This window comes from Vipera berus (genome assembly GCF_964194415.1).
Source record: "Vipera berus genome assembly, chromosome: 9".
Taxonomy (NCBI): Eukaryota; Metazoa; Chordata; class Lepidosauria; order Squamata; family Viperidae; genus Vipera; species Vipera berus.
Genome location: NC_138212.1, coordinates 16901762 through 16929119, shown reverse-complemented (window position 1 = coordinate 16929119; position 27358 = coordinate 16901762).

Sequence of the window (27358 nt, the reverse complement as noted above, 5' to 3'; positions counted from 1 at the left end):
AGAAATGTGGGGGCTTAAAACTAGATGATTTACAACTCTGTTCTTTGTAATCACTGTATGTGCTGAATTGACTATAAGCTTTTGTCTGTAAAAACCAAGTAAACTGCCTATATAAACAATGAATTTGCACAATATAATGTCAACAGAAATTGAATAATCTACTGTACAGGTGTTCTTTGACTTACAGTGGTAATTGAGCCTGGAATTACAGCCATAAGCCATGATGTTGCTGCCATGTGACTATGTTCGATTTTATGACTTTTTTAGTGGCATCATTGAGTGAGCGTTGCAGTTATTAGCAAATGCTGCACTTGTTAGGCAAATATGTTGGTTATTAATAAATCGATTGTACCCAGGTATTAGCAAAAAAAATGATAAAAATCATGGTCACATGACTACTGGATGCTGGAAGTGAGAACTGGTTGCCAAGCATAAAAAATGTGACCGTGTGACCATGTGACCATAGTGTGTGTTTGTGTGTATGTTTGTGGCTGTTGGAACGTTGAAACTGGGTTGTAAATACCATTTTGGGGGGTCCATCTTGACTACAACCAGATCCTAAGCGACCAGTCATTAACGGAGGACTACTTATATGACTAATGAATACTCAAGAGATATTCTCCTTTTCCCTCCTTATTTTTCCCCCAATTAATAATACAGTACCCTATTTTCCTTTAATACAAGTATTTTTCAACCTTCTTTGGGCTTTTGAGATACTGTCAAGTAGAAACCCAAGACAGAGTCATGGATTACTGTTCATTTTTTAACGATGCAGCCATCATATGTAAACTCAGAAATTATCACCATGCTTGTAGCTAAACTCTGATAACAATTGCCCAAGGGCTAAATGAGAATATGCATTAGAAAATTTGCTACCCAATTTCTTCAGAAGACTCCAGCATTTTTGAACGTGCAGTCTCTTGACCAAATCAAAGAATGTCTGCTTCATCCAGCTGTGCTGATGAAAATATTCAAACAAGTGGCAGTAACTGTAGACAAAGACTGGGCTGTTAAATATGGGTTGTTTCAACCAATGAAAAGACATTTTTAGATTATTTCAACTTTTCCACATTAGGAAAATCTGTTCATGCTTAGAAAAAAAAACTATGGGAATTTGTTGGAAGGTTAAAATACAGTGCTATATTTACAAAAAGGAAATGACCTTGAAGTGAAGATAATTCCTCTCCCTGTAACATAGAGTAGATGGAAATTAACTCTCTGCCACCATCACTACATTCCCAAACTAACCTAAAGTGATTTACTCATGTTCAAGATAAACTATCAGAGAAGAGGAAGGAAATGGAATTGGGCCTTTCTTCAGTGGAAGAGGTTTATTCTGCTTCTGTATATTATCTGGGAATAAATCTCTTTCCAGCTCTAGAGAATAAAAGGAGTTCGGGGTTGAACTGTTGAGTTCTTTGAGTTGTTTGACTTGGTTAGGTTGATCATGTTACCCTTAGACTGATAATAAACATTTGCAAGAAAACAACCAAGCACAGAGAACACCAAGAACCCAATAAATCCCAATGGCTTCAGAGTAGAGATCAGATTCTTCTATTAATAACTCTTCATGACTTGTATGTCAGTGTATGCACAGAAAATGCCCATATCAAAGGAAAGCAGGCATAATCACATAGATCAGGGATGTCAAACTGCCAGCCCACGGGCCGGATGCATCATTAGGAAACTGCGCCCACCCCCCCATTGCCAGCAATGGGGAAAAAGCTCCAATACCTTGCGTGACGTCACGTGACATCACGAGTTTGACATATCTGACATAGATATATCCAGTGTGATGAGGGCTAGTGGGAGCAATTAGCCACGTAGGACAGTAAATTAGCTAACAAAGGAGAGAAAATGGCAAAAATGGACTATTTATTATTTTTGTATGTCATCAGGGTGGCTCAGTGGCTCAATGGTTCAGATGCTGGGCTTGTTGGCTGGAAAGCGGGCAGCCCACGTTTGAGAGCTGAGTGCTGCACCACGGGGTAAACTCCTGTTCCTGCCAACCTAACAGTTTGAAACCATGCAAATGCAAATAGGTACCACTTTGGTGGGAAGATAACAGGACTCCGTGACTTCATGCTGACCGCATGACTGAGGAAATGTCATCAGACAGTGCTGGCTCAATGGCCTTGAAACGGAGATGAGCAGCGCCCCCTGTAGTCAGCAACGACTAGCGAAGTAAAACCTGTGGCATCAACGCAAAAAAGATTTATGGCAGCGAATTTAAGAGGAAAAAATCCTTAGACAATCTGGAGGCAGAAAGTATAGGTTTTGGATTATATTTAGTGCTTCAGCTCTTTCCCTCTGTGCCCCCACCCCACACACACAATCCATGGGGCAGAGCATTTCAGCCTGTTTGAGGGAAACCTTTTTACAGCTTTGGGTGGATTTTAAAAGGCATAATCTGCTGTCATAAGAATAATTGGGGAGGCCTCAATTTAACAAAAGCTGAATAAACCTCTTCAAACCCTTGCTATTTGTCTCTTTTTAAAAATGACAAACACACTATGTCCCCTAGCTGTTTCCCTAGGCCAGGGGTAGGCAACCTTGGCTCTTTTATGACTCGTGGACTTCAACTCCCAGAATTCCTGAGCCAGCCATGCTCAGGAATTCTGGGAGTTGAAGTCCATGAGTCATAAAAGAGCCAAGGTTGCCTACCCCTGGCCTAGGCATTTGGGTTAGAAAGTTGGTGAGCTCAATTACTGATATGGCTTGGGTTGGTTTTTTTCCCCTTTGGGGGAGGTGTTACTGTTTAACTGGGACAGCAAAGTTTATATCATTATGGTAATTGGATTTCTTTTGCACACTGCCCAAAGTTACTGCTGTGAGATGAGCAGCTCTATAATTCTTTGAAATCAATAAAGTTCTCACTTGATAAAACCACCCCTGAAATTTCTCTACTGGACTGTATGGTAGCATGCCTAACAATGCAAGTCCAGTGATAGAAACTGACCATAGTGCTCAAAGCATTTGACTCTCCTGACTGCAAAAAAAACACAAGACTTTACAGAACACTGGACAGGCAGTCCTTGACTTACAACCATCCATTTACTGACCGTTCAGAGTTACAACAATGGAAGTGACTTATGATTGGTCCTCACACTTACGACTCTTTCAGTATCCCCATGGTCATGTGATGAAAATTCAGGTGCTTGGCAAACTGGCATGCCAGTTACAGCATCCCAGAGTCATGGTGATCACCCTTGACATTCTTCGCAGCTGGCTTCCTACAAGCAAAGCCAGTGGGGAAGCCGGAGTGACTTAACAACCACAATGATTCACTTAACAATTGCAGTGATTTGCTTGATAACCATGAACAAAAAAGGTCATAAAATCAGGCATGACTCATTGAACATCATGCCTTGCTTAGCAACAGGAATTCTGCCCCCCCCACCCGATGATGGTGGTAAATTGAAAGCTACCTGTAAAACATTTCAAAGATGTGGGGAATAAATTTCCTAAAGGGGCCTTTGCAGGCAAAGAAGGCACATCCTGTTGTACTTGTTGTTGTTGTTAGTTGCAAAGTCATGTCCGAGCCACCACAACCACATGGACAATGTTCCTCCAGGACTTCCTGACCTCTACCATCTTCTGGAGTCCATTTAAGCTCACGCCTACTGCTTCAGTGACTCCATACAGCCACCTCATTCTCTGTCATCCCCTTCTTCTCTTGCCCTCAATCTGTTCTACTTGCACCCTAATAACAAGGAAAATTATGGCTTCTCATAACGGACATTTTTCAACGTTCTGGAAGAAGCCCTTCAGACAGTACGAGAGTGCATCCTATGACAGACAGTTCTTGACTTACAAGCATTTTAGTGACTGTTCGAAGTGACAATCTATGTTCTGTGACTGTTTTTCACATTTACAAGCTTTGCAGCATCCTCACAGTCACACGATGAAAATTTGAATACTTGGCAACTGGGAACTGTACTTATGATGCTTGCAGTGTGCTGGGGTCCTGTCATTGTCTTCTGCAACCTTCTGGCAAGCAAAGTCATTGGGAAACCAGGTTCACTTAACAGCCGTGTTACTGACTTAACAACTGCAGTGTTTCACTTAACAATTGTGGCAAGAAAGCCTGTAAAACGGGGCAAAACTCACTGAACAACTGTCTTGCTTAGCAATGGAAATTTTGGCTCAATTGCGATCGCAAGTTGAGAACTATCTGTAATTCCTCCTAATGGACAATCAAAAGAGTCTGACCAGGAGCAAGAGGCTAGGAAGACCTGATAAGGATTGGTGCAAAGACAAAACTCTGCATCTTTTTTTTTAAAAAAGGCAATGAAAGATGCTAAGGCAGCACCTCCCAAGCTTTTCCTTTCATTACCCAAAATTGCTTATCAGACAGTCCTACATTTACCTACAATAAATAAAAATTTAATGTAGGTAAAACACTTCAAGTCAATTGAAATGTCCCCATCATGATCAGGTAACAGGCTGGGGTGTCATTACCCCAAGGAAAAAACTACATTTACCCAATTTGGGCATATTTACTCTGCTTTGGGGAACACTGTACTAAGAGGTTAGGCAGTGATAGTTCATGGAAACCGAAGAGAAATGATTTTGCACTGATTTGTGAAACATCTTCCTTCCAGCCAGTCAAGAAAACTAATTGCTTCCCCGTGTAGTCGGCTGACGGGAGATAATAGCTATCTGGCCAAAGAAAAGCACAGATCCAGATAGTCTTCACCTGACAGCAGTTTGTTTAGTGACCATTCAAAGTTACAACGGCACTGGGGGAAAAAAGGGACTTGGGATCATTTTTCACACTTAACGACTGTTGCAGACTTTCCATGGTCGCATGACCAAAATTCCGACACTGGGCAGCTGATTCATATTGATGACGGTTGCTCTGTCCCAGGGTCATGTGATCACCTTTTGCAACCTTCTGATTAGGAGAGAGAGAGAGAGAGAGAGAGAGAGAGAGAGAGAGAGAGAGAGAGAGAGAGAGAGAGAGAGAGAGAGAGAGAGAGAGAGAGAGAGAGAGAGAGAGAGAGAGAGAGAGAGAGAGAGAGAGAGAGAGAGAGAGAGAGAGAGAGAGAGAGAGAGAGAGAGAGAGAGAGAGAGAGAGAGACAGCAAGTGTTTTGGACAACTCAGGTTGTCCGAAATGTAAGCACTCCCAGACTTGCTTAAGATTTCAGCACCTTTGTGTAATGCAGAGGGTAGGCAACCTTGGCTCTTTTATGACTCGTGGACTTCAACTCCCAGAATTCCTGGGAGCATGGCTGGCTCAGGAATTCTGGGAGTTGAAGAGTCACGAGTCATAAAAGAACCAAGGTTGCCTACCCCTGAACTAGGAAGTGAGTCAGAAAGTGTAGAAAAGTGGTGGGGGAGAGGTGCTGACTCCCTCTGGTGCAGTAGAATAAAACAGTAATATCAAACCTCAACTTTTTACTTTAACATAATGGTATAACCTACCCATTTGTGTAACAACTAATCTATCTAATCAGTAAAACCCAAAATCAAAGTTTTATTATTTTTTTTCCTGCCTCAAGCACAAAGTCCAGAAGCTGGGGAAAATTTGGAACCTTGATGTTATTATATATGTTGCCAGCAGCAAGACTATGCACAAAATGGAAGGACACTTGGATCCCCACAATGGACGAATGGCTGCAAAGGCTGATGGAGTTAGCAGAGATGGCTAAACTGACTGCTTTGATCAAAGGGGAAAAAAGGCAAGTATTTTCGTTTCTACTTAGAAATAGTTCATATTTTTATTCCCACCAATCTTGAGTGGAATTTTTTTTTTGAAGTGGAATTCTATGAAGTTCTATAAATGGTACTCAATATCTTCCAGAGCTTTTTGCCCTGATTGCCCTGATTAAAACCAGACTGAAAGTCCCAAAACAGCTTCAGGGGACCACACTGGCATAGACTAGTTTAGCACTGCTATTTCTCATGCCATATTTCTTAGTTTTATCAAGAGATGGCCAGGAAATATCTAGGATTCTTCTGTGTGCATAACAAGCAAATCATGGGATTCAGCTGAACGAATAGTGACTAGTTTTATAAACATTTTAGCAGTGTCCTAAATAAGCTTCGGTCTCCATTCACAATTTGGAGGGCAAACTACTATGAAAGTAAAAGCAAAAGCATTGTTTTAAATTTATTTCACTAGATCTCACCGAGCATATCCTATCTACCTATGTTATCACTTTTCCTCTTTACAAACTGGCACACGTTAAAAATGAAATTCTGATGCCTGCTCTCAAAAGAAAATGTGTGTGTGTATTAATCACAGGCCATTTCGGATGTTGTTGTTAGTTGCGAAGTCGTGTCCGACCCATCGCGACCCTATGGACAACGTTCCTCCAGGCCTTCCTGTCCTCTACCATCTTCTGGAGTCCATTTAAGCTCACGCCTACTGCTTCAGTGACTCCATCCAGCCACCTCATTCTCTGTCGTCCCCTTCTTCTATTGCCCTCAATCTTTCCCAGCATCAGGCTCTTCTCCAGTGAGTCCTTCCTTCTCACTAGGTGGCCAAAGTATTTGAGATTTAGCTTCAGGATCTGGCCTTCTAAAGAGCAGTCAGGGTTGATCTCCTCTAGGACTGACCGGTTCGATCGCCTTGCAGTCCAAGGGACTCGCAGGAGTCTTCTCCATTTAGGATACATAGTGGAAAAAAGACTCTTGAGAGTTAACAAGGTTGATACTATAAGGTACAAAGCTATTACACAATTTAGTTCTTCTTCTTCTTCTTCAGATACGGTGAAGCCTTCTCCCAGAAGGCAACAAAGAAAACCGGCCATGGAGAGGATGTGTAGCATCCCAGACAATAGTGCAGACCCTGGTCAAGCATCGCTTCTATGCCATGTCCTGGATAGAAGGAAGTGAACTTCCAATAATCTTTTCTGCCGTCCTCACCACTCTCTGCACAGTCATCCTGTCCAAAACAGTAATACTTCCAAACCAAACAGTAATACAATATAATAAGGTGCCCTCGAGCTGAGATCGGTTTCTGAGACCAGCCAAGATTGAGAAGGTGCTATGAATTGCTGTGGGATTCATTATGATTAGCACAAATTACCAACAGGACCAATCCAGAAAGCCCTGCCTTCACTCTGGTTTGGTTGTGCTTGCCCACAATGATATCAGTTATAACTGAAACTGACTGGCCAAATACGGTTGCGCAGAAGTTGAAAAATAATATTGAACTTTGCTGGAACTTTAGACCTTAAGAGATCCTCAGTTAGGAATAACCTCTTTTATATCACAAGATTAAGTTTTACTTGCCCTGTGTTTTAGTTTTTCCAAGTATGGGAAAAGATTTATGCTAAAAGTTTAAACTGAAAGGTTTTTAGCAGATTGAAATATTTTTTCTGTATTAATACAATGGAACAAAATTTAAATGCAGTTGTGATGGCACATAGCCTTGCATTTGTACAGCACGTACAACAACTACTAACAGTAAGAGCACAGACAACAAGTCCTCAATTTCCAACAATTAGTTTAGCTACCATTCAAAGTTACAGCAGCACTAAAAATTGATTTACAATCTGTCCTCACACTCACAACCATCACAGCTTTCCCACAATCACATGATCAAAATTTGTGTGCTTGGCAACCAGCATGGATTTATGATGGTTGCAACATTCAACATTTGTGAACCTTCTCAACCAGCTTCCAACAAGCATTTAATGACTGTGTGATTCAAATCAACTGGACTCAATGATTCACTTAACAATTGTGGCAAAACTTTATTATTTGTCATTTTTTTTCCACCTATCAAGTCCTTCCCAAGGACCTGGGATAGGCAGACATTTTTTTTATATGGTGCAAAGTTTAAGCTGTTCCAAGTAGCTGCCTTCTGCAATTGACTGATGGTGATTTTGTCAATGCTGATGGTATTCAAGTGGTACTCCAGATGCTTTGCATTAGCACTCAAGGTGCCTGTTACTATTGGTACTATCTTTCTTTTCTTTTGCCACAGTCATTCTACTCCCATTTGCAGGAGTTTATATTTTGTGGTTTGTCTTTTTTTTGTGCTGTTGTTCCTACTCTCAGTGGTTCAGGGCAGCATGGTGGCTCAGTGGTTAAGACCCTGGACTTGTCTGCTGGAAAGCCAGCAGCCCAGGTTCGAGACCTGAGCTCCATGTGATGGGGTGAGCTCCTGTCCTCACCCCAGCTCCTGCCAATCTGGCAGTTTGAACTTCAGGTACTACTTCAGTTGGAAGATGACAGCATTCTATGTGACATGGCCATTTGACCACGGAAATGTCTTTCGACAACCTTCGCTCAATGGCCTTGAAACAGAGATGAGCACTGCCACCTAGAGTCAGCAACAACTAACAGAGTAAAATCTGCCGGGACTCCTTTACCCTTTTACCACAATGGTTCAATGTTTCTGGTCAGTCTAATTTTACAAGCTTTGCTGATCTACTTCTTGGATGCATGGAATTACATGTTGCAGTAATTAGTTAAGTGTCCTTGAATCAGTCCCAATTCCTGGTGACCACATGGACAAATGTCTTCTGTCTTAATTTCCCAATAGGAAATCCAAATTCTCTTCCAGGATCTTCCAATGACTTCCACCATTCTGTTCATCCCCCTTGTCCACTACCTTCCCTTGATTTTACCAAGGGTGTCCACCATCTGGACATGCCAAACTGAGCTTATCCTTGCTGAGATTTGCATCACATGAGCTATTGATCCTTACTTTGTCCAAAACCAATCACTTGGTTCTTCTCACAGTCCACAGGACTCACTATGTGTCTCCATATTACTTGAAGGCTTCTATGTTGCTTTTTCTCAGTGCTCAGCTGTACATTTGTAGAGTGTTCTTCGTGGTTTATCCAAAGTTGTGATTAAATAAATTACAGCACATTCAGTTATTAGATGCTCAAGAAAAACACAACAGAGCAGTTTCTCAACCTCAGCAACTTTCAAGATGTGTAGATGTCAAGTCCCAGAATTCCCCAACCAGCATAGCTGGCTCGGGAATTCTGGAAGATGAAGTTCATGCATCCTAAAGTTGCCATACTTAAGAAACACTACAACAGAGAGACTGTCCAGTGCTGTGTTTATGCCTCAACAGATCCCAGAAACCTTAATTCTACCATGAAATTCACTGGGTCATCTTAGTCCTGTTGATCCAAGGACGATAGAGTATAAATTTAAGAAATAAACAAGTCCGGCCCTGTTAATTCATCACCTTGAAGTTGCATCCTACGGAAGATTTAGGGTACTTCAGAAGAAAGAGTAAAGAATGAGACATGGTCCTTCAAACCAGAGGGAGCTTTTTGATAACTTCATGTTTCAACTCCTCTTCTGGTTTCCTTGCCTCCCTCCATAACAACTCCTCTCTTCAACAAGCATCATTTTGGGCTGCCTGGCCCAGAAGCCAGGACATCACAAGGTTGTGAAGAAAGCTCACCACCCAGACAAAACTGGGCCAAAAGAAGTGAAAAACACTGCACGATGTTAATATCCCATTGCCCTTTTAATGATCTCTCACTCGGCTGGGCCAGGACTGTGGTAAAAATAAAATGTTCTGCCAAACACCCCCTTTTTTTTTTAAAGCATGTGGAGACGGTTTAGAAAAGATATAAACTGGAATTCTTTCCTTTCTCGGTTTCTCTTTAGTTACCAGTGTCTTTGGCTCAACGCCTCGTTTTGCAGCAAATACTATGTCTGTGGGAATGCCAATAATTTAATTAGTTTTCAATAAAACATGCCAAAGATCAGCCTCCTTTCCCCCTTGTCGTCTGGGCTGAAACCTAATCTGTGTCTTGTTTCAGGGATGTCAGAATTGGCTTCTGTTCCTATCCTACTGAATTTCAGATGGTTTGGCCTGGGAAACTGAAACCGTAGACTGGGATGCAATCTCCAGGAGAGTTTGGGTGTATTCGTAAGGCTTGATAGTTTGTTTGCCCTTACTAGCATGGCGCACATTTGGAAAATTTCATTTGGGTGGGCTGGGAGGAATCTTTTGCACTCTTAGGAAAAGAAATAATGGACTCACCCTTTGAGTCAAACGCCACTATCTGCATTTTACAGTTGGGTAAGAAAAACACAGTGAGTTGCAAATGCTTAGCAGGATCTTTGAGAGGAAGGTAAATTGAACTATGGGAGCAGCCCCAACCAAAGAGATGCAAGAATTTCAGAGACATTAATTCTGTGCTATCCAGTTGTTTTCAACTCCTAGTGACTGGATGGAAGATAACTAGATAGCTAGATGGATGGATGGATGGATGGATGGTCAGACATTTTCCATGATTCAGAGAGAAATCTAAATTGCGGTCTCTTCTGGACCAGTAGCCCTTACTCATGATGACTCATACCATATTCACTTCCAGTTGGATTACTGTAATGCAATGTACATGGGGCTGCCCTTGAAGAGGACTGGGAAGCTGCAGCAGCACTGGTAGTTTGGGCATTTCTTGTTATGTGCATTTAGCACCCCTGCACCCAATGGACCTACAGGTGTGATTCAATGTGTAGTTGTCACTCTATAGCCCTACATGGCATTGAGCCATGCTATTTGTGGGACCACCTATCTCCTGGATGCAGTCAAGAGGACATTCTTTGGGTGCTTTCTATCAAGCAATGCCACCTGTTTCCGTGCCTTCTCATTAGCTGTGCCTATTCTGTAGAAAGCCACCTCCCTCTTGTTTCCAGGATATACAGATATACACAGATATACTACATAGTAAATGTCACACACACACACACACTCTGTGGATGAAACCATTGGGAAAGAGAATCTGTCCATAATCACTCATTTTCCCTCCTTGTAGACAAAATGCTTGCTTGTAACAGCTGGCCACAAACTCTATCGGTTCCTCTCTGTTTCACACGAGAAGTGTTTCTCAACCTCTGAAGTCCACCCATTTTTAAACTTGCTGAAGTTGAGAAACACTCTTCTAGATCGCAACCACACCGTGACCCCCTTGTGGCATAATTTAGGAAATGCTTTTTAACCATGTAGAGGGGTCTTTCATTCTCAAATTGATTCTTCAAACAAAATGGTGGAATAATTTGTTTCCTGGCAAAACAGCCCAACTGTCACAAACCAACTAATCCTCTGAGAAAGATTCTTTGGCCATTTTGTCAAAGTGGAGCTTAATTAAGAACTGCTTCAAACGTCCACTGTAACAGAAAAAGTGAATGGGGAGAATTGCAGATAGTCCTCGGCTTACGAGCACAACTGAATCCAAAATTCCCTGTTGCTAAGCAGTACAATTGGGAAGTGAGTTTTGTTAAGTTAGTAGCACGGTTGCTCAGTGAATCTGGATCTCCCCTTGACGTTGCTTGTCAGGCAGTCGCAAAAGGAGATCACATGACCCTGGGACAGCGCAACCGTCATTAATACATGCCAGTTGCCAAGTGTCCGAATTCTGATCATGTGACCGTGGGAAATGCTGCAATGGTCATAAGTATGGGGAAAAAATTCAGTGCCATTGTAAGTTCGAATGGTCACTAAATGAAGTTGTAGTCCTAACAGAAAGAAATGGATAAAAGAAGCTGTGAAACCAAGAAACTACGGCTATGTTGTCAAATCCATGGTGGTTGTTTGTTGTTTGTTTTCCTTTCCCCATCAGCTATCAGCAAAACCCAGCCGTCCTTCTCTTCAGTACAGAGATATTTTTGGACATTCATCACCTTCAAGAAAAGTCCTCCAATCTTTCCCCTTTGCTACCCGACAGGGAAAACACGGCTCTCATTTTTAAAACTTCTACACATTGTTCAGCTTGATTTGACTTCCAGGCAGGAGGAACCCACAGCCCGGGTCCAGCCAAAACAGTTTCCAGCAAGCTTTATGTGCAAGGTGTGAGAAAGTGTGATAGAATAAAGACAGGCGTCGGTGCTTAAGCTCCTCCGCAGGATTCAAGCTTAAAATGGAAACGTGTGCAGATAAATACATCGTCTTGTTGATGCAAGCCCACGTTTGCCGATTCACCTGAGTAATGTGGAGGCGTTTCAGAGGCGAATCGATTGGCAATGCTTGGATGCACACTCGCCACGGGGAGAAATCTGCCACTGGTTCATGAAAGCAAACTATTTGAAATGTGCATTTCTGAACCAACATGTTAGGGACGGTTAGTCCACAGGTCACACGTAGCTCCACTGACACCGATCTGCCAAAATTCAATAGGAAAAAAAAAACAACCAAGTAATTTGGAGCAGCAGAATTCTTTCAGGTAGTTTGAATTCCTCTAGGAATTAAATGATTTTTTTTTCTTCTCTAACCTTAAAACCACCGAGACACCCAGAAATTACATCACCAATGTGACCATTGAGTTTTGGTGGTTTGATTTTTGGCGATTCCTTGCATGGGGAGGAGGAACATAAAAGAGGACATAGAAGAAGCTGGCATCCCAAGAAATCCACTTCTTTTCCCATCCTTTTTTGTTCAGTCATTACGTTGTGTCCGACTCTTTGCGACCCCATCTACCATAGCACACCAGCCCCCACCACCACCAGCCCCGGTCCGCCACTGCCTCCCAAAGTTTGCCCGAATTCATGTTCATTGTGTCGATGACACTATCTAATCATTTCATCCTCTGCCACACTCTTCTCCTTATGGCTTCAATCTTTCCCAACACTGGAGTCTTTCTCACTGGGTTTCCCACCCTTATTAAAAGCGAAGTAGCAAAAGGACTGAAAAAGTGCATGCCTCTCCTGTCATCCTGAAATTCACAAAAGCTGAAGCCTTTTCATAAAGCGTCTTCGTCTGAAAAGGAGCTACCGGACCCCTTTGGTTTCAGGCCACGTAGGACCAAAACAATTCTCCCACAATGCTTACAGGAGCCTCCCGGAGTCCCTTCAATTGATCAGGAGAGAAACTGATAACGCCTGATCCAGGAGAGACAGCAATACACACACACACACACACACCCCTCCACCCAACGCATGCATAAATGCATACTTCACGATCCAGCACTGCAGGTTTTTCTGAATTTTGCAATGCCTTTTAAGGACAAGGTTTGTGCAGAAAGCAGCCATTCAGGAAAATGACATACAGAAATGTATTATATTAGAGGAAATGGTTTGCACAGACTGGCTTTGTGAGGCGAACTTGTAAACCAAAACACATGCTTGCAGATATGTGACCAAAGTACGTACAAATTCAAGTACAGAACAAAAACAAAAACTGGACTGGGAAGCTAAACTCGACAGATTTCCAAATTTAGAGGGGAAGCTAATGAAAACTGACATCTTGCTCCATTCTTAGTTTAAATATTGCCCAGAGCCCTAATGTGGGTTCTTTATTTTTGCTTAGGTGAGACACAAATCTCCTATTATGAGCTAAGATTATGGCTTCTCCCATAAATCACAGTTTAAAATGTTGGCTTGGCATTCTGTGTGATCTCTGCCAGTCTGGCTAAACTCTCCCAGGTGCTGCCAATTCCTCTCCCCCCCCCCCCCCGCTCCTGATTTCCTTCTGAAGATATTTCTCCCACCAACCATATTACTTTATGATGTTAGGGTTCATTTGGGGGGAAACCTCATGTATTATTACAGAATACAGTGGAACAGAGTTGGAGGTCTTCTAATCTAAATCCTTGCTCATGTAGGAGACCTATACTGTTCCGGACAAATTGCTGCCCAATCTCTTCTTTAAAAACCTACAGTGATGGAGCACCCATGACTTCTGGAGGCAAGCAGTTCCACTGGTTAATTGTACTTACTGACAGGAAATTTCTCCTTAGTTCTAGTTGTATCTCTCTTTGGTAAGCTTCCATTTGTCACTTCTTGTCCTGCCTTCAGGTGCTTTGGGTTGACCTCCTCTTCTCTGTGAAGCTCCTCAATTATTGGAAGACTGCCATCATGTCACCCCTAGTCCTTCTCTGTGTTAATGGCTGATTCTGTTGGCTGTTTTTTCCCCCCTTTCAAATACTTTTTTCTTCAGTTTTGCAATCAGGAAAGAAACATGGAATCCAAAGTTGTCTATTTCCGTCACCACAGTCCCTACCTAGAGATTTTAAGGGAGTCAGCAGCATATCTCCATCTTACTGCAATGTTTACCTAAAGAAAGAGAAATTCGGCTATATCAGGAAAGAAGCAAAAAATGGTACAATCACCTCATTAAAGCCACCTTAAAAACAAACCATCCCTTTTACAACATTAAAGAAGCCATGGAGGGAAAAATTATTGCTCAGAAGAGAAATTGCTGCGGATTATGCCCATTGAAGATGTTCTCTGGAAACACAGTTAACAAATGCATTTTTATTTAACACGCATTAGTTCTCCAGCTCAATTTTGCATCATATATTTTATTACATAGGCATTTTAGCCAATGGAATAACTAATTCTATGGGGCCAGCTGCTCCTTATGCATCGTGTCTATGTTTGTATGGCTAAAATGAGTATCAATAAAATAAGCACAGGTTGTCCTCGGCTTATAACCACAATTAAGCCCAACATTTTTGTGGCCCAGCAAGGCAGTTGTTAGTGAGTTTTGCCCAATTTTATGACCTCTGTTGCCACAATATTTTAAGCAAATCACTGAAGTTATTAAGGGAAATCGTATGTCTTCCCCCATTGACTTTGCTTGTCAGAAGCCAGTGGGAAGGTTACAAATGACAATCACATGATCCCGGGACAGTGCCACTGTCATAAATACACACCAGTTGCCATGCAATTTTGATCGTGTGGATTCTGCAAAAGTCGCAAGCGTGATATCCAATCATGTCATTTTTTTTCAGCGACATTGTAACTTCAAACAATCAGTTAACAAATAGTTGTAAGTCAAGGACTACTTGTAATTGATGACGTGCCATCAAGTGCTCTTTAACTGCTACTGACCACATAGGTGGAATGTCTCCAGGATGAACTGTCCCCAACCCGGTTCTTCAAGTCTTCCAATGGTGTCCCCATCACCACTGCAACCGTGTCCATTCATCTTGCTGGTGGTCCTCCCCTTCTTCTTTTTCCTTCCATCTTTCCCAGCAATGGAACTTTCTCCAGAGAACTGGGTGTTTGCATAATGTATTCGAAGTAGGATAAATTGAGCCTGATCGTTTGTGCCTTGAGTGAGCGCTTTGGGCAGATTTGTTTGATGGCCCATCACACTGGCTATCCATTGTATTCTCAGGTGACTTCTCCAACATCATCATTTTCCAGTTAATAGGCAATCCTTCCTTCCAGGTTCACTTCTTGGCAAACACAGCTATTTTCCCAACACTGACCCCTCCCCCCATGCATACATAAAACATCAGCTATAATGCATGTGGTCCACATATACCTGTTTCTAGACATCATATTAAAAAGCAGAGACATTACCTTGCTGACAAAGGTCCACATAGGCAAAGCTATAGTTTCCCAAGGAGTCAGGTATGGCTGTGAGAGTTGGACCATAAGGAAGGCTGAGTGACGAGGTATTAATGCTTTTGAATTATGGTGCTGGAGAAGACATCCTTGGGGCTTCAAGGAGATCAAACCATCAATCCTAAAGGAAATCAATCTTGGCTATCCTTTGGAAGGACAGATATTGAAGCTGAAGCGCAAATACTTTGGCCACCAAATGAGAAGAGAGTACTCACTGGAAAAGACAGTGATGTTGGGAAAGATGGAAGGCAAAAGGAGAAGACGGCAGAGGATGAGATGGTTAGATAGTGTCATTGATGCAATGAACATGAATTTTGAGCAAATTCCGGGAAACAATGGAGGACAGGGGGACCTGGTGTGCTGCAGTCCATGGGGTCACAAAGTCCAGACACAACTTAGTGACTGAACAAAAAAGAACATGTGCATGTTTACTATCTCAGTGTAATGCATAGTCCATATAACATACAGTCCATGCTCCAATATATCCTCTTGATGCTATCTGCTCTCCACAATCAATGCTCTTGGTACGTCTGGCTGCGTTTATAATAATACTTTCGGGTAAATGTGACTTCTGCTACTCAGCGTAATTTTTTTCAGAGTTGTGGTATTTTCATTTTGCTTTTGGAAGGCGGCTCAAGGGAAGGGCTTGCTATTTTTATGGGGTGGAAAATTTGGGGGGGTGGGGTAATAGGCGCTGAAACTGACTAGAGTAGATTAAAATCAAGTTCTCTGATAAAATCTGGCAATCTAATTTGACCGGAGAAAAAAAGTCTGAAATCTTTTCTACTCAGTTTCATAGTCTGATTTTGAAAGCAAACGAGGTGCCAAAGTGAGGACAGGGAGGAAGAGGGCAACTTAATCCCAGCTTTCCGCAAAGAATGGTTGGGTAGCAAACAACTGGTCTCTCTTTCAAAAAAAAAGCCTCATCAAATAGACAGAAACAAAGGGAGCAGAGTCTGGAGATGTGCGCACTTTTTTGGCAAAAAACTGAGAGACTGAGAACAACCACAGCTCCACTTTTCTACTTCTCCAGTATGTCGACAGCCTACAGCCCAGACACTGTGCTATTTTGATCTGTGCTACTCCCAATATTTTGGGCTTGTATGTTGTTGGCAATGGAGGGAGAATTACTGTTATGTTATTATGTGTTACATGGATGGATTATATGTCAGCAAACCATTGTTGACACTGAGGAACCACATTGATCGATTTTCTCTGTGATGATCTGTTCCTAGCCTGGTCCTTCAGGTCTTCCAAGGATGACTCCATCACTGCTGAAACTGGCTCCATCCACCTTGCTGCTGATTGTCCTCTTCTTGGCTTTCCTTCCGTCTTTCCTAGCATGAGAGCCTTTTCCAGAGGACTGGGTCTTCACACAATGTGTCTAAGAATGGATGGACAGACGGACGGACGGATGGACAAACAGGCCATCCATTGGAGATGGCATAGATAGACCTTTTTTCATTAATACCTGTCCTTAACCTGGTCCTTCAGGCCTTCCAAGAGTGCACCCATTGACACTGCAACTGAATCCTTCCACCTTGCTGCTGATTGTCCTCTTCGTCTCTTTTCTTCCACCTTTTCCAGTATCAGAGAGCTTTCTCCAGAGAGTTGGATCTTCACATAATGTGTCCCAAGTAGGATATTTTGAGCCAGATCGTTGGTGCCACAAATGAGAACCCCAGGCAGATTTGTTCATTGATCCATTGGTTTCTTTTCATCTGCGTTTTCCAAGAGTCTTCTCCAACACAAAGCACAAAAGTGTCTATGGTCTTCTTATCCTGCTTCTTCAACTTTGGCTTCCATGGAGTGTCACAGGGAGTTACACTATTCTGATTTTTGTAGGCATTGGAATCTCTTTTCCCAGTCCACCATGGCTGCTCTACAAATGCTAGTCTGCTGTATGTTTCTTGACTGCTTATTCTTTTACAAAAAGGCAGACACTATTTAATACAACAATATCTTTATCATCAATTCTAAATAGGCTGCTATTTTCTAATAATTGTAGAAAGAGAGGGAGGGGTCCCCAGTGGCTTAACAGTCAGAGGAAGAAACTTAGGAGGGACTTACCCTAATGCAGGGGTCTGCAACCTTGACAACTTTAAGACTTGTGGACTTCAGCTCCCAGAATTCCTCAGCCAGCTATGGGGAAGAAAGAGTGCATGTCCTGAAGGCTTCTGGAGCATGTCAGTCCCAGAAGGATCAGCTATGCTGGCTGAGGAATTCTGGGAGCTGAAGTCCACAAGTCTTAAAAGTTGTCGAGGTTGCAGACCTCCTGCCCTAATGGATCAAGTAGTTAAAAGTGGCAGCAGGAAGCTTGTATCTTCAGAACTGATTCTGTTCATGTGGCCTTACGATAAGGTAGAATTGACTAATTTTGTTGGGTTTCCTCTCTTGTTTACCAGGGAGGACTGACAGGAGCTATCTCCCGTTCCATAAATACTAACAGTTAAACAGTATAAACATAAAGACTAACAATAAAAACCATAACCATAAACCAGTCCCTATTCCATAAACACCAGCTAATCAAAGTGAAAGCTGGAGAAACAACCACGGGGAGGAAAGGATTCAGGAATGTCTCCCTATTTAAGAGAAACTTTGAAAGTTACCGAGATTTGTCCTCCAGTCCAAGAGGACTTTCTGTTCAGTTATTTATTTTTAGCAAGTTCTCTGGTGGGATAGTAGGACAGTGAACATTTCTTTCTTTAATCAGATGAAATTGATAAAAGGACAAACATTGTAAAACTATGCACTTTTTCTCCCCCTTTACCATTCTACCCCTAGATCAGTGTTTTCCAACTTCAGCGACCTTAAGATGGATGGATTTGAACTCCCAGGAGGGAATTGTGGGAGTTAAAATTCACATGTCTTAAAAGTTGCCGGGGTTGAGAAACACAGCTCCAGATACACCAGACAAAAAGATGACAGGAGCTAGTCCACAGAGGGGCCCAAGTCAAGGCTACGTATAGAAAGAAAAGTGGATGGTTTTTGCAGTCCTACAATGGGTGGGATGGATAAAGCCAGGGCTTTTTTTCCTCATAGAACGCTCAGAACGGAGTTCCGGCACCTTTTTTGGATGGAACCTTGCTTCTTGGAGGAGAAGCAAAACGTCTTCAAAGAAAAACAAGAAAGCCCATTTGCCTCGTGAAAAAGCATCTTCGAAATAACTATGACCTGGATGACTGAGAATCTCCATAGACACCTAATTTGGATAGCACACCAGATTGTTTTTGTGGCCAAGGTGGAGGACAGACATTTCTTTAAGCCTGTTTCATTTCCAGGCAGGAACGAAGCAGTTAAAAGCTGCAACTCAAGAGAAAGAAACATTGTCCTCGGCTCTCTTAACCATGACAAAATTTGATCATGAGATCTTCTCTCTGAAAAGCAGGTGTTCCATCATTGACCTGCACTCATTTCTCATTAACAAAGCAATTTCCTTTGTTTTACTGCTGCTCTGGGAATGCAGGAAGAAAGAAGATTGCCAAGCATCTGGCAGACCACAATAGAAGAGAATTATTTTGATGGATCACCTCTTGGGCCTTCCTTAAGGAATTTGCTCTCTTTTACACTTCTGTGTAAGTGATGATAAAACCCAGCTTTGGCTGCTGTAAGAATTATTGAGATCCCAGAGAAAGACACCATTGGACGGTCTTCAAGTATCCTGTTGCACCCTGGAATAATTGTTTCCTGGTGTGTGGTAGGTAGCAACCTCTAATGGACCCTAGAGAGGAGATTGTGACATGACTGATGCAGAGAGCAGACCATCAACTCCCAATTGGAAAAATAAAAATAAAATGCAATGTTGTTGATTTTCTCACCTGAGTTTCGGGCACTCCGGGAATGAAAATGCTCAGATCAAGATTATAGAATTTTGCAAGATTTGGACCATTTGGGGAACCCAGGGCCTGAAACATTTGCAAGTTTGTCTCCATCAAAGACATTAGGGCAGTTCTGAAAATCTGGTTTATATTAGGCAATGGCACTGACCACCCAGGGAATCCCAGCCCCCCATAATGAGCTTGATCTTCCGCACAAGTCCCTTCTGCCCCCACCAAAGCCGCAGCAGAGAAGGTGAGGCACAGTGATTTCCTCCCCAGCCCCACTCTTTCCGTACAATTTCAATAATTTGTCCAGACGTGGAAGCGAGTAGCAAAATTCCAAGTGAGTTGACTAATCTAAAACCAAGACAAAACATCTCAAGACCTTCGGCCGCAGCCATCCTTAGGGAGCCTTTTCAAAGAAGCTCTTTTGGTGGAATAACAGATTGGATCATCCCAGAGAAGGAAACCACAGCACCGAGGCGATTCACCAGCTCCATTTACAAAGGGCCCCTTGTCTGTCAGAGGCTTGGAGGCCTCCCTTCCCTTCTTCCCTTGCCATCCCCACCCACGTGCCAGCCTGCCAGTAAGGAAAGGCACTACAAAAAGGCCATGTGCAGCTCTGAATGCCAACCCTGGGGAGCAATCCTTAGCAAAGAAGGTGGGGCTTCCTCTCCCACCAAGGTCAATCTGTAGCCCTGAATACCTTGGGGAGGTACAGGGAAATGAAAGGGCCATTTGCCAAAAGTGCAGCAATGCTTCCAAGCATAGAATTAGGGCCCCTTTTTCCGATCCCACATATTTCCCCACAATGATGTGTGAGTTTGCAACAATTTCCTCTTCCTTCCACGGACTGGAAGGCTTTGCTTTCTGCAGGAGGCAGGAGTTCCTGTGTGCTGATAAACAGGGCAAAACGAGCAGGCCATCTCAATGTTATCATAACATACAGTTCCTGCAAGGATCTTTTTTTATAATTTTGTTTCCGGGTGAGGAAAGTTGAACAGGGAAGGTGGAATGCAGGAGGGAGCAAACTCAAAAGTCAATTAAGTGGTATCATGGGGAACAGCCACTTGTCCTTACAATGGGAAGCCCTACGTTACCAGCATTTTTAATGCATGGTAAGTGGGACACAGGGACACGGTGGCTCAGTGGGTTAGGATGCTGAGCTTGTCGATCAGATGGTCGGCAGTTTGGCAGGTCGTATCCCGAGTGCCGCATAACAGAGTGAGCGCCTGTTACTCGTCCCAGCTTCTGCCAACCTAGCAGTTCGAAAGCACGTAAAAAATGCAAGTAGAAAAATAGGGACCACTACGGTGGGAAGGTAACAGCGTTCCGTGCGCCTTTGGCGTCTAGTCATGCCGGCCACATGACCACGGAGACGTCCTCGGACAAGCGCTGGCTCTTCGGCTTTGAAACGAAGATGAGCACCGGCCCCTAGAGTTGGAAACGACTAGCACGCATGTGCGGGGGAACCTTTACCTTTACCTAAGTAGGACACTGAAGGGTACTGCAAAGATGGTTCTTTACGTGGGAGTAAAGATGGAGAACTTGTGGCCTTCCAGATGTTACCAGACTCAAGTTTCCATCAAGCTCAAGTCTGGGCAATGCTCAGGGGTGACTGGAACAACCCCTAAAGCACCAAAGATTTTTCAATCTTAGAAGAGAAGAAACATGATGGAATGTTGTCTGGATTCCCAGGAGGGAGGGGCCTCTTTCCAGAGGAACATGAGACAACTCAGTTCAGATAGTTTGTGCGAGAGAAAGAGGGTGTTTGATGAGGCAAGTAGCCTACTTAAGTTTGTCAAGATTTCTGTCTGTAAGTGAGGAACAATAAAAGAATCTGCTTAGAAGAATCCCAATGTGTCTTTCTGGGTTTGGGGACCCTGACCGGAAACGAAACAAGCAGACTTTTGAATGACCCTTCAGATGCAACCATGACCATCTGGAGAGGTTTGAGAAATGTGGAAAGCCATGGAACAGGAAGAAATGATGAAGGCAATCTGCAACGTGCTTCTGAAATTAATTTAAAATGAGCTAATTAGCAAAATATAAATAAGTTGCCCATTTGGGAATCATGTGGTTTCAGTGGATTATAAGAAGGGTAGACAGGAACAACATTTGTAGACAATGTCCCTGCATGTTAAAAGGAAAAGAATGAATGGGATTTGTGTTTAGCCATCCATCAAGACTGTCCCAAAGGTGCTTTTTCAAAAGGCAACTGGACTTTCTTGGTTTTCCCTTGAAGACGTTCTGATTCTCTTCCAAGAAGCCTCTTCGGTTCTCAGAAGCAATGCTTTCCTGAGAAGCAATAGCAACCATCATTGCTTTTAGACCAAAAGCACAATCCCCACCCCTCACCCCCACCCCGCCTCAAAATTCTGCCATTGCCACTGACACACACACACACACACCCTAAGAAATGTTTCCAAAGCTCCCTTTCTTCTCCAGGACCACAATTAGAAAAATGGGTGCAGTACTATTCACCACGACCAGCAAGATCTTTTTTCGAAAGACACTTTGGCAAACTTTATTTCAACCGAGCCATCACCCAGGCAGGGTCCTCTAAGGGCAAAAACCTGCTGATTTTTCATTTTCAAGTGCTTAATCAAACCCAGTATAATTTATAACCCCCGAATATTCAAACATTTGGACAGGATTAGGTTGGAGTGAGCAAACACTGCTTAAATAGATTCTTTTGGTTGTTTTTTTTTAAAAAGAAGCTTTTATAATTTCAATTACCACATGCAAGGGCTGTCCTTTCTCTTCCCTTTTATTTTCCCCCCACCCAAAAAAAAGAAGTCAGCTTTGTCCTTTGCTTAGTTACTGCTGACTTTAATTCCTATGAGACAGCCAGTGGCATTTCATTTTGATTTTTTTTTAAATGCCTCTGCTTCACTAAACATCTCTCCACAGAGGCCAGCATAACACAGAGCATTACAATTCCAATAAACCCATAAAACAATTAAAACACAGAAGGCAACAAAAGCAAGAGTCAAATTAAATTACTCCAAAAAAAAAAAAGTTCTAGGGGATAAAACAATTGCATTGCAAAGCTATCAGAAGCAGCAATGGTCAGCCTCTTCCACCCTTTTTAAAATTATATTATTTTAAATCTTGATCTACTGCATTGTTTCAATCCAGTAATGTCTATATTGTGTTATGAACATACAAAAGCTATCAAAGGTATCAATCAATCTCTGTATCAAAGGTTATTAACATTCTACCAAAGATCATTAAGTTTCTATTCTTTAGGTAGATTATTGACAATAGAGAAGAGGAAAAACTATTCTATCGCTATTATTTCTAGTTTAGGATGACTATTCTGTATTACAAACATAAAATTATTCATTCAAAGCTGAGTATAACCAAAACTCACATCAAAATATTTGTTGCATAAACTGATTACTTCATATTAAGATCTCCATTGTATTGTTACAGACACATGTTAATGAAAGGTGGGGGGGAGAGATAAACTGAACAAGTTTAATAAGAAAATGCCCCCAAAAAGTAGAAAAATAAAATAAAAAGGGAAAGGAAAATAAATAAAAGGACTATTGGGTTTCTGAGTCCTCTTTTTTAAAAAGCAAATCAGCTTATTCACAATATTTGTGGACATTTAGCTCCCTCAGAAGTCAGACTGTAAGTAACTATCATACATGTTGTATGATATATTGTACATATTGGGAACCATTCTTGCTTAAACATATGGTCAGACTTGCCAGGAAGAAGAAAGGTCCAGCCAGTAAAATATGTAGTAAGTCACTGTTGATACAAAACACGTTGAATAAAATGGACGTGTATTCCAACACTCTCCAGACTGGCGCCCTGTAGATTTCAGGGGCTGTGTTCAGGAATAAAGTCAATTTAAACTCAGTCAGTTTATTGCTGACTCAGCCAGTTTGCATCTGAAATTGCAGCAATGCTGATCTTTCGAATCCCTTTTTCCATTGATGGGCATTCTTATTTCACCCTGCTCCCAACTCCTTACATTTCCTGCCTTCCATCCCCCATAATGCCACTCGAACAATGCCTAGTGGCCGAAATGAAGAAAACCGGAGATATCTTGAAGTAGCTTGGGGATACTGTGTCATGGCCCACAAAGCTGGACAAGATCAAGAAACCACCTTCTATATAGATTTCAACAAGAGATTTTTTTTCCCATTATAATCTTGGACAAATTCAGAATTTTGCTAACTGGAAGAAGAATTCTCCAGCTTTTGCCCTTCCCAAAGTCCCAACTCAACAAAGGGGAAGGAAAAAAACTTCAGTTACTGTTGACCCAAAGTGGTTTGGTTAAACCCCAACGTTTTTATTTGCACCCATAGGTCTGCTTAGAGGTCCTCCAGAAAATCAAGATGTTAGATTGCAAAGGCAGCTTTGCTTGTGAATGCGTGTGAAGTACCTGCCACTGCCAGGTACAGTGATGGGAGGTGGAAGGAAAACATTCTTGATGAAGGAAAGGTATACGCAGGAACCCAACTGTATGGGTTGAAGGAACCATATTTTTTAAAAAAAAATATCTAAGGGCACTTCCCATTGTTGAGTTGAAATGCTCTCCACCCATCCTGGAGTCAGCAGAGAACAGTCCGGCCTGACATTTTTTGACCCCATTGTTGATCCCAAATCCGCTTCTCTTTCCTCTGTTCTCAGCCACTCCAGTCCCAAAACTTCCTTCCACAGTAATAGGTGACCGCCTAACAGATTTAAACACATTGCCATGCCCTTGGTTGATGTCGGGAAAAGGAAAACATACTGTTTTAACCCTGGTACAAGAAAGGAATTACAGGCCAATCTCATTTGTGAGCTGGGGATAAGGTGAAGACAACTTCATAGAGAAGAAGACCAAAAAAGTCAACGAGGAGGAGGAGGAGGAGAATGAGGAGCAGAACAAGGGGAAAAACAATGAAGAGATGATTGTGGTGGTTGCTAGGCCAAGTGGTCTGGTGTTATGATAAAGGTAAAGGTAAAGGTTCCCCCGCACATGCGTGCTAGTCGTTTCCAACTCTAGGGGCCGGTGCTCATCTCTGTTTCAAAGCCAAAGAGCCAGCGCTTGTCCGAGGACGTCTCCGTGGTCATGTGGCCGGCATGACTAGACGCCAAAGGCGCACGGAACGCTGTTACCTTCCCACCGGAGTGGTCCCTATTTTTCTACTTGCATTTTTACGTGCTTTCGAACTGCTAGGTTGGCAGAAGCTGGGATGAGTAACAGGCGCTTACTCTGCTACGCGGCACTCAGGATTTCACTCAGAAGCCAGTGGAAGCAATGGCACCTACCTGTTTCTGAGTGGAGGAAGGATGGCTCAAGGGTTAGAATATTTCCCCCAGTTTGAAGCCCCTTATCACTTTCCATGGTGCTGGTTGAGAAGCCTTTAGTCAAATTCAATTCTCCACCCAGCCCTGCCTAAACTGAGAAATTTCCAAATCTCATTGAAAAGTCAAATAACAGTTGCTGGTTTATATATGCTAGAGTAGCCAATATTGTCCTCCAAAGAAATCTAGCTGCTGTTGTCAGTACATTTACTGGATTGCATGAAATGTCTGAGGAATTTGAAAAACTTTCCAAAAGACGGATAAAATTATTGGCAAGGCAATGAGCTCAAGTTCTCCTAAGGATGCCCATCAACCTCAGACTGAGACTCAAGCAGCTGTTCCTGAACACAGATCATAGAAACATAGAATCATGGAGCTGGAAGAGAACTTGGAGGACTTCTAGTCTGACCCTCTGCCCAAGGCAGAAATCTTCATGCCATTTCAGACAAAGTCGATCCAATCTTTTCTTGAAAACCTCCAGCGATGGAGCCCCCACAACTCCAGGAGTCAAGCAGTGCCACTGATTAATTGTTCTGACAGGAAATTTCTCCTTAGTTCTAGGTTGCTTCTCTCTTTGATTAGTTTCCATCCATTGATTTGATTTGATTTGATTTGATTTGATTAAATTTATAAGCCGCCCTTCTCCCTGAGGACTCAGGGCAGCTCACAACAATAAAAATTAAAAAACATAAGAGTAAAAAATTTAAAAGAGAATTAAACAATAAATGCAAAATTACGAGACAATTTAACCCAGTAAAAGCCTAATTAAAAAACGTAGTCAGTCCAGGCCCGCTTGTTGGAACAACCAGGTCTTCAGGTCACGGCGGAAGGACTGAAGGTCAGGGGCCATCTGCAGCTCCGGGTGCAATTCATTCCAGTGGGTTGGCATGCCCACAGAGAAGGCTCTCCCCCTGGGGGTCGCCAGCCGGCATTGCCTGGCCAATGGCACCCTGAGGAGGCCGACTCTGTGGGAGAGAACCGGGTGATGGGAGGTTGACAATGGCAGCAGGTGGTCTCGCAAGTACCCCGGACCTAAGCCATGTAGGGCTTTAAAGGTGATTACCAGCACCTTGAATCGCACTCGGAGGGTAACCGGAAGCCAATGCAGCTCGCGCAGGAGTGGTGTAACATGGGAGTACCGAGATACTCCCATAAGCACCCGCGTGGCCGCATTTTGCACCAGTTGAAGCCTCCAGGTGCTCTTCAAGGGCAGTCCCATGTAAAGAGCATTGCAGTAATCCAGGCGAGAAGTGAGGAGGGTGTGGGTAACCGTGCACAGGGCATCTCGGTCCAAAAAGGGGCGCAACTGGCGCACTAGGCGAACCTGTGCGAAGGTTCTTGTCCTGCCTTCAGATGCTTTGGGTGGACCCCTTCTTCTCTGTGAAGCCCCTCGAATATTGGAAGACTGCCATCATGTCACCCCTAGTTCTCCTCTTTGTTATTGGCCAATTCTGTTGGGGTTTTTTTTTCCTTTTCAAATGCCTTTTTCTTTGATTTTGCAATCAGGAGAAAAAAAAACCCTCCAGAGATGGAGCACATGCAACTCCAGGAGACAAGCTGTTCCACTGATTAATGATTCTCATGCCAGGGAACTCCTTTTTAAGGAGGATCCATGAGGGGTTCTCCACTACACTCCAAACAAAATGAAATTCAATGGGGAAAAATGTAAGATTGTACATTTAGGCGAGAAAAACCCAATGGACAGGTACAGTATAGGTCAGACATGCCAAACTTGTGACATCACGTGATGTCATGCAACATATGGGGACAATTTTGCTATTGCCAGTAATGGGGTGGGTGCGGCTTCTGCATGATGCATCTGGCCTGCGGGCTGGCAGTTTGACACCCCTGGTATAGGTGATACCTGGCTGAATAGTACTAACTGTGAGAGGGATCTTGGGAGTCCTAGTGGACAATCACTTAAATATGTGCCAGCAGTGTGCTGCAGCTGCCAAAAAAGCCAACACAGTTCTAGGCTGAATTTACAGAGGGATAGAATCAAGATCACATGAAGTGTTAATGCCACTTTATAATGCCTTGGTAAGACCATACTTGGAATAATGCATCCAGTTTTGGTCACCATAATGTAAAAAAGATATTGAGTGCAGAGAAGAGCAACAAAGATGATCAGGGAACTGGAGGCTAAAACATATAGGGAATGGTTGCTGGAATTGGGTATGTGTAGTTTAATGAAGAGAAGGACGAGGGGTGACATGATAGCAGTGTTCCACTATCTCAGGGGTTGCCACAAAGAAGAGGGAGCCAAGCTATTCTCCAAAGCAACTGAAGGCAGGACAAGAAGCAACGGATTGAATCAAGGAGAGAAGCAACCTAGAACTAAGAAGAAATTTCCTGACTGTTAGAACAATTAACCAGTGGAACAAACTGTCTCCAGAAGTTGTGAATCCTCTAACACTGGAAGTTTTTAAGAAGAGATTGGACTACCATTTGTCTGAAATGATACAGGTTTTCCTGCCTGTGCAGGGGATTGGACTAGAAGACCTCCAAGGTCCCTTCCAAGTATTCTATTCTATTCTATTCTATTCTATTCTATTCTATTCTATTCTATTCTATTCTATTCTATTCTATTCTATTCTATTCTATTCTATTCTATTCTATTCAACAGTTTCTAAAGCAAATGGGAGAAGACTCCTTGCCTGAAATATGGTGGGTGTTCCAAAACCTACCTATTCTCTTTCTTGAGGATTTATCCCTGAAACATGGTTGAACGTTGGCAATGATTAGAGAGAAGACAATCCAAAGCTGTTTCAACATGTCAAGCTCCATCCATCATCTTCTCCATTCCTTCCTCCTAAGATGACCTCTCTCTTTTTAAAGTTTCCAAATCACAGAATGCCCTCAGAAGAAACACTTGAAAGTTGCAGAAGGTGCCCAAATAAACACAGATTCCTACTAAAGCAACAGTGGGTGGCTTGTCCTCCCCAACCCC